This window comes from Diplotaxodon limnothrissa, linkage group LG5 (genome assembly GCF_057381915.1).
Source record: "Diplotaxodon limnothrissa isolate DT_005_m linkage group LG5, D_limnothrissa_male_GT1.1, whole genome shotgun sequence".
Taxonomy (NCBI): Eukaryota; Metazoa; Chordata; class Actinopteri; order Cichliformes; family Cichlidae; genus Diplotaxodon; species Diplotaxodon limnothrissa.
This window is the reverse complement of record NC_140600.1, coordinates 8819458-8828193: the sequence shown is the minus strand read 5'-3', so window position 1 is coordinate 8828193 and position 8736 is coordinate 8819458. Positions and strand designations below refer to the sequence as shown.

General features: G+C 37.7%; 1 long non-coding RNA gene across 1 annotated transcript; it reads right to left on the bottom strand.

Moving 5' to 3' along the window:
• Positions 1-1218: 1218 nt before the first annotated feature.
• LOC146631564 (uncharacterized) lies at positions 1219-2974 on the bottom strand. The gene is made up of 3 exons (XR_014906207.1): positions 2929-2974; positions 2454-2549; positions 1219-1691 (listed from the first exon to the last, which is right to left on the bottom strand). It is a non-coding gene; the product is annotated as an uncharacterized LOC146631564 (long non-coding RNA).
• Positions 2975-8736: the final 5762 nt, after the last annotated feature.

Here is an 8736-nt window from a genome sequence, read left to right as displayed (position 1 = left end):
GTACAAAACATCACAGTGGACATAACATGGAACACAGGGAAGCCATAAAACAAAGCCAAAGAGCTAAACCTAAGATAACCATAACTCAGATCTAGGGAAACAAGAAACAGTACATCAAAGGACTCAAAACATAACCCATAATATAAAAGCACAGGATCTCTTCCAAATAAAATAGGAAACATAATGAGACGCAGACATGACAACCAGAACTTGACAACGTAAGACACAGACATGAAACGCATGAAGAGCAGGGGAGATTTAACATAGTAGGAAACACGAGGGGGAAATAATAAGAACTAGAAACACTTAGGCATGATAACAAATGAACTAGAAAACCTGAAGGGCTTAAACATAAACTATAAAACATCAAAATGAACTAAAACTCAAAACACTGGGTCATAAGACCCAGGATCGTGACAATTTTGACATACTGTATTAACACAATTGATCTCAAAACAGACATAAAACATAAAATCTGAGTAGAAAAAAACTTTTATTTTTTACTGTAACAACCACAAACATGTTTAGCAAATCATTTTCTCAAGTTGAAATTTAAACAGAAATTATGCACAGGTTTCGCAAACAACAAGTTATATGCACACTGTAAACCCGAACAAGTTGACTGAACTTAAAACTTTTGTGGAAACTGATTACCTCAAAAGATTTAAGTACAAAAACTCATATCTTCTAAGTATGGGGTACTCAAAATTTGTATTTATTGTTAACCTAAAAATTTTAAATTATATTTTATATTTTATTAATTGAGCTTTACTCAAAGACTGTATACTTTAATTTCAATATTTTTGTGTTTCTTGTAGTTTATTATTTTGATGCAACACAATGCAATTATATTACAACCTAAACTCAAATTATCTGATTATTAATTAAAAGATATTTATGTTGTGAGTGTAGACTACTAAAAAAAAAAAAAGTACGGAAATTCAGTTACTTTACATTTTGTTTATTTAACATTTTTTCCATGAAAATTTAAAAACATCACAAATGTTTTTATAAAACAACTAACATGGACATCGGCACCATAAAGTGAGCATTATAAATTCTGTGTAGAACATTTATCTTTTTATAAACTCACAAAGGACGACATCAGTCCTAATTGCATCTTTCTCAAAACACACAAAAATGCAAAACAAAAAGTCAAATACTAATCACTTTTTTTTAAATAGAAATGAAAAACAATTTTTTAAAATGGGTACAAAGACGATCAGCTTCCAAATAACCAGATAAGGCAGTCAAGTATAGGAAAATTAGGTAAACTGATGGAGTTAAATCCACCCAAAGCCTGTAGTAAACTTAAAGTGCTTAAAGTGCTTCAAACAAAGTGCTCAGTAACAGAGTGCGTGTCCTAACAAACATTGCCTTATATTCCTTAAGAGCATGTAGGCAGGGGTTTCAGGGGTTTGCCGTCATCAAGCCCCATGAAGATATTTTGGACTAAGGCAAATGTGTGAACCAGCTTCCTGGGGTAGTCTAAATGCAGAGCATAGATCAAGCCAAACAATAAAGCAAATGCATTTGCAAATCTGGGAATATCACGCATCACCTAGTCGCCTTTCACCAAAACAGCCATGCTTGAGGAAGTAAAATGGACTGGACTGGGAAGCGCCGTCGGTAACCACTGTGAGAAGGGCAACTGGAGTGTCAATGAGGGTCGACTCATCCAATGCGTCCGCCTGGAATAGACACAGTATCAATGGTAAATGGCCTGTATTTGTATAGCGCTTTACACATTCAGTCATCCAGACATTCACACCCATTCACACACTGGTGATGGCAGCTACATTGTAGCCACAGCCACCCTGGGGCGCACTGACAGGGGCGAGGCTGCCGGACACTGGCGCCACCGGGCCCTCTGACCACCACCAGTAGGCAACGGGTGAAGTGTCTTGCCCAAGGACACAACGACCGAGACTGTCGGAGCCAGGGCTCGAACCGGCAACCTTCTGATTACAAGGCGAACTCCCAACTCTTGAGCCACGATCGCCCCAATTAAATAAGTAAGGTTGGTTTGAGAGAATGTGACAAGCATGACCTGTAATCTAGCAAAACATTCAGCAGTGTAGTGGGTTACTTTGTAACGAGTTAGGGTACTCTACTTTTTTTGAAAAATGTACATTAACGTGTTAGCTTCTTGCATTACATAATTTGTATTTTTATTATTTTTCTAAAAAAAAAAGTAATTTTTTATTTCATGACTTTATCTCAAAAAGAAACTAAATCTTGACTTCAGCCTGGTTTTTGGGCCACCTGCAGCATAGCCATAGTGCTGTGATACGCCTGTGCCCTGCTCCTGACCTGTGTGTGTGTGGGTTTTCTACAGAGAGGGTATTTTGTTTGTACAATTTGGTAGCTGCTAGGGTATTAAATTGTATTTAAAAAAATCCATAGCATTTTATCTTACTGGCAGAATTTAAGTAATGCAAAAATACACTTACATTACATGTCTAAAAGAATTCTGGGTCCTCCTCCCGCAGGTATACAGGAAGGGCACGAAGTACTGCAGTGCGTTTCACGTTGATATCAGGCGCCTCCTAAAAAGGGAAAAGAAAAGTTCATTTAACGCAAAGTTTTCAGGTGTCATTCTTTGGGGAGAATACATGTTTATGAAACTGCACGACATCAGACTCTACTAAATTTTGGAGACTTTTCTTTTAAGATACAACCTTTCTGTCTCTTGTGACAGAGAGTATGTTTCTTAATCATTTGACAAAAACCCTACACAGTATTTTAAAATAGTGTTCTCCAGATCAGAGCTGTGATCTATATAGAACATGGGGTTCAAAGCAAGGAAAAATTGTGTGTTTATCAGTTGAAACTTTTAATTTGTGTTAATTTTATCATTATCAATATATGAAATCTTCACCTTAAGGGACTTAATGAATGGTTTCTTCAATAGATCTTTCAACTCACCTGTGTTTACTGTCTCCACCTGAAATTAATTGCAGTCTGAATTTTTTTTTTCTTCTGTCTTTTTGTCTTTGGCCTTCAGCCTTGGAAGAAAAAATAAAAATATTGAAAACCTTATCAGCACACTAAATATACAACACCTTGCTATATTTCAATTGTTTTAGATAGAAGTTGCCACTGCTAGCTAAGTCACTTTTGAATGATGCTAATGAGAAGAAAAAAAAAAAAAACCTGCCGAACAATGAGGCTGCTGTTGTAAAAATGCCAACTTTCTTGCGTTGGCAAGGGGTCGTTAAAATATCACTAAGACCCTTTCTTTATGTGTGATTCTTCGTAAAACTGTGTTTTAATCGGTTAAAACTGTAAAACTGACGACATAATCTATGTTTGAAAAAGAGCGCGAACAACCGCGAACAACTATTCACCACCTGGGTCTGTGCTTTTTAACACAACAGCGCATTCGAAAACAAGTTATTGGCTGCAACATATTAATATACTTGCTTTTTTACGGAAAAAATAAACATAACGAAGGTTCCGTTTTACTTACAAGTTTCTCCAAATGTGTTCTCCAGTCGCTCGAGAAGGGCAGCCATATTGAACAGAATTTTCTGTCAACGTCGTTCAGGTTAGAGAGAAGACGTCATGACGTCATGACGTCCACATGCGGAGCTCGGAAAAAAACATTTACTCAAAAATCATAATTAAGAAAGCAGTATTTACTCTTAACTTCTAAGCCATGTGCAATTATAACTGTTTGAATCGTTAACCGAACAGAAAAGTTTTAAGTTGTTTCAACTTTGTGAGGAATTTTAATTGTTATATCCACAAACTTTATAAGTCAGGTAGACTGTTGGGGTTTACAGTGCAGCTTTTTACCCGAAAATGCAGCCAAGGTGGGGTTTTTATACTACCCCACCTTAAACTATTTACAGAACGATCAAATAAGATGCCACACAAATTATTTGTGCCACTCCGAAACATAATTTCTGTTCAGTATAAGATAAACGAGAACATCACAATGATACCTGCAGGCGTGACATCAGGAGGTGTATCACTCCTCCTGTTTTCCACCTGGAGACAGTGTTTACACTGCAGTCTGCCTTTTTGGCAGCACCAGTGACATTCAGCAGTCGCCTCATTGTTCTGACAAACAAAACGGCACACGACTACTTTATTCTTCCTCAGCCAATCAGCAGTGCTCGTGCGATTGTCACTAAGTCAGCTTCAGTCGTATGTGTGTTGAAAAATTGTAACATGGCCTTTTCTTGTTAGTAACGGTAACTGCATTGTAACGATAGTAATAGTAATTAGTTAAAGTACTTGTTACTGAAAAAAGTACCACTGTTATTTTTAACGCTGTTATTCCAATCACCACTCATGACAGGACCTAGTAAGCATCCTTGTAGCCACATTTTTGATCATTTATAGGGTCCAAAAATTGCCTCTACAGGACAATGCAATTGTTAATTACACTGTAAATGTTAATTACAGGCAGAAATATTCTGACTTCGAGACTGAACGAGGCAGACTGTATTTCATAGATGGGTCAGATCAGAGACAGTACTCTCTGTTTTAGTTGCCAGTCAACCAGAAAAGCACCTTTCCCAACCAGCTAAGTGGAGGGTATACAAGATGACTAGCCTCTCTATAACAGGACATTATTGTACAGTAACAATACAAGCGTTACTGCTGATGCTGTGAGAGGATAGTTTGATTTATCACAACAAAAAACAGCTAATGTGTAACTTAAAACAGTATTTATTCCTGTAATTAATATCAATGTGTGACACATTGTTTCTATGTGGCCATATCATTTTCTCAAATTGATTTTTGTGTTTGTTTGTGTTACATATCATTTGAGTTTGGCCATGTAGTCAGTGCAATTATATTCTTGAGCTGAAGACAATACCATTGGGAGGAAGATGCACGTGTACCTTTTTTCAAACTCGGATGTGTGTCGATGAGCCTATGCTGACGATCGACCGCAGACAGTTTTTCAGTCAGGCCAAATCCGGCAATATCGCTCACAGTTTTATACGTTTAATTTGGCCGTAAAGTCGCGCTGCTGACCAGCGAGTGCTCTTGTAGAAAGCTAAGATCTTTGCTGGGATTTAATAGTCTACATAGAGAGGAAATATGGAGCTATAAACACCTGTCAGACTGTTTATAAACCTCGTGTGGCCACTAAGATCAAATATTAAAACCAATGGTCTAAAAGAAAATAAACTGACTTACTTATCATATTAAAGCCAAAAAAACAAACAAACAATTCAAGATTGCCAAAACTGATGATCCTCTGGGTAAACCTTGAGACTGCTCACAAAAGGTAGCCAATCACCACTGAGTACCGTGTTAAAATAAACAACTATACAGAATTAATATACATGTTTACACATTTTCACCTGTGTGGAAAGTTTCCCACTTCATATAACAACAGTGGGGTGAATTCTTTTATAGCTCATCTATCTGGGCACCGGAGTTACGGGCAGTGCCCAAATGCATGGGGCATGGCTGCTTTGATTGGCAAATGTCCTGACACAGGCTGTTAGATCTGATTGGCATGTGCTAGGCCTCACCCTTGCTGCTGGAGCTCTTCACTCTGAGTGTGCTATTGGTGCCTTGTGAGCCACTTCATTGTTTGCTATGAGAAACAGACTAACCAAGAAGTTTGCGGCTAAGTTGTGGTGAATGAAATGCTTGCATTCGATTAGTCTGTTACCTTATCGCTAACTGGCAGATACATCATCCAACTATGGCTACTTCTGAATCCAACAAATAGCATGTTTGCTAACACTGAGGTTTCAAAGTGCAGCATCCAAAACTTATGGGTAACGTGACAGTAATCATAAACTGCTGTGTCCATGTTCTATGCTGGATTTTAAGCTACTGGACAATTTCTTTTAAACAATGAATTTTGCTAACAGAATTCATGTTTCAACTATAAGTAATTTAATTACAATACAATCTGTTCCCCTCAAATATTTGTTTTCTTTTTTAAATACAATAGATACAATAGTACACACACCCAAACACATGCTTAAATAAAAGAAAAAAAAAAGAAAAAAGAAAAAAGAAAAGAAAGAAACCCAAAAAAAAAAGCCAAAGCAAAACAACACAAAACCCCCCCAAAAAAGGGTGGGGGGGGGGAGGATAAAGTTAATCAGCTGGTAAAATGTTTAATGACTTGCAATAGTTTACAAAAGAGCCCCAGATATGATAAAACTCCATATTTGGCCGTTCCCGCTAGGCCTATCTTTTGCAATTTAAGAAATGACTTCACATCTCGAAACCAAAAAGAAACTGAAGGTGGTCTTGAAGATTTCCAAAGGAGTAAAATACAACATCTAGCCAAAAGTGATTCAAAGGCTAATATTTTCAAGTGTGTAGGGTTAGTTAGACCAGTATTAACTGGAAGCCCGAAAATAGCTAAAAAAAAAAAAAGGGTCCATGCAGACCTGGGGTCCAAGAGCCAAGAAAAGATTACTCCTAACTCCCGCTCCCAAGCCCTCCCAATTTTAACCACTGAGTGGACATCTAAATCCATAAGTTATTTATATTAAAGATGTAATTGATTTCTTATTGGGTTTAAGGGACGTTTCCTCCCACGGTTGGACATTTGGAGGAAGATGGTAGAAGGGGAAGAGAGCAGAAGTGCAATGCCGTGCCTGAAAATAACGAAATAGATGGGTAGCCAGAAGATTTGCTTCTAAACAGAGGTCTGAAAAACTTAAGACAGTGCCATATTTATAAACAAAAGTTGCATTACAATCCCACCCCTTCCCCATTGGACCATCGACAGGATCTGTGTTGGTGTCATCTTTTTTCTTGGATGGGGGCGTTTGGCTCCTCTAGGTCAACCTTATTATGCTGCATTCTGTAGATGCTCGATTGGATTGGGACCTGGGGAGTTTGGAGGCTGGGTTAACACCTTAGTCTCTTTGTTGTGCTCCTTAGCAGTTTTTTTTGCGGCATGGCAGCGTGTATTGTCTTGCGGTCATTGGGGACCGCCCTTGTGACGGGGCTGTGTGCTGGTCTGCAAGTAACATTCAGAGGAACGCCAGGAACCAAGATTCCCCGGCACAGCAGTGTATTGCAGTGAGATGATCAATTTTCTTCACTTCACCAGTGGTTTTAATGTCAGTCATCGACCATAGCATATAAAGCTAGCTGAGGTGGGGAAGGTGTTTTCTTCAGATTTGACTTAAATCCATAAAACACTTACAAGCACAGATGATAGCATCAGCACAAGTGTAAATGTATTTCCTAAAAAATTTTACACCCCACTGTACAATGGCTGCTCTACGCTAAGCTGCTATATAAAAATGACATTTTTTCTGCATCTCACATATCCATTTAAAGTCTCTTCCTTTAACTTCAGAGTGTGTAATTCTAAGAGACCTGCACTGTTTTATCAGTGTCAAATTTCATCTCTCTCAGCAAAGCCAACAAAGGGTTTCTCTTTTCCTTGTTATGTATTTCTGCGTCACTCATCTTCTCTTTCTACAGACTTGTGCAAACTCTTCATGGAGTTGAAAGGATAAAGTACTCAACGTAAAACTTTTTCCCTCTAACCCAGTTCCCATTAGACCTAGAGAGATATGGCATGAAATTTCTCATTAACACTTTCTTCCAAAAGGGATTTCTCTTGCCCAGGCCTGTAGGGGTGTGCCTCGAACATACTGAGTGAAGTTGCATAAAAGCCCAGTGATCAACCGTCACATAAGAAATTGATCTAGTTTTAGAGAACCAAATGGTAGAGCACTGAACTAGAAGGGTTGGATGTCGCTTACGGGATGAGATTATTATTGTCTTCTTTAAATGGTGACTTGCAAGGGGTTATTATGTTCTGCACTTCACTGTGTCAAATCCAATCTTGACTCAAACGGACAAATATGCAAACTTAAGTAAAAAATAATCTCTTTATTGCTGATTTGTTGAGTTAGCCTGTTAAGGATGCATAATTGCTAAGAAAATGTTCTATCCTCAGTGCCATGAAAAGTAAAAACATGACTACAGATTTAATACTGTTAGTTGGCAGTGTAAACACATGTCCAGGTCACATGTCCAAGGGTGCATTTCTCAATGCGAATAGGATCTCCGCATTCATCTACACTTCCCTTTGAGAAATTGAGACATTTGAGCTTAAAAAATGAATAGCAATAGCATAATTAATTAAAATTATTCATTATCAAGTAATTGAAAACTCAAACAATGGGCCACCTCCTCAGGCTATAAACCACTTAAAAGACAAGCAACCTGTTTTAAACTACATAACAAACATCATACATGCGCTCATGGAGAAATGCCACGGTGAGAGAAATGCAGGATGTCCTCGACACAATTCCATTTGTTTAGCAATTTTAAATTGAGGTCATCCTTGAAAGCCAGCTGTATATTTTTTTTAGTTCCAAAGAGACATCAGGGGTGTTTCTCAATACCTTATTTGCCTAACAGCTAAAGAATCATCAGGTTAAATGTTCTCCTGAGTCACGTTGGTTACTTTTATTTTGTAAATGCACTAAGCTAACATTAGAGAAATCATTTGCATCATTAGTTTGATTGATACTGCCATGAATTGTTGTTGATGTGATTGTTTAACGCTTTCATTACCAAACTGTATGACTTAACTTTGCTTATTGTTGTAAAACTACAGACATAGTTAGCCTGAAGGAGCACAATGACCACAATGATCAGACAATCAGATGATTCTAGCATTAATTATTTTATGAACATTAAGATATAATAATAACCCATAAACAACTTGGCTGTAGAAAGGTGTGATTTAATCAGTCAACGACAAATCACTGCAGA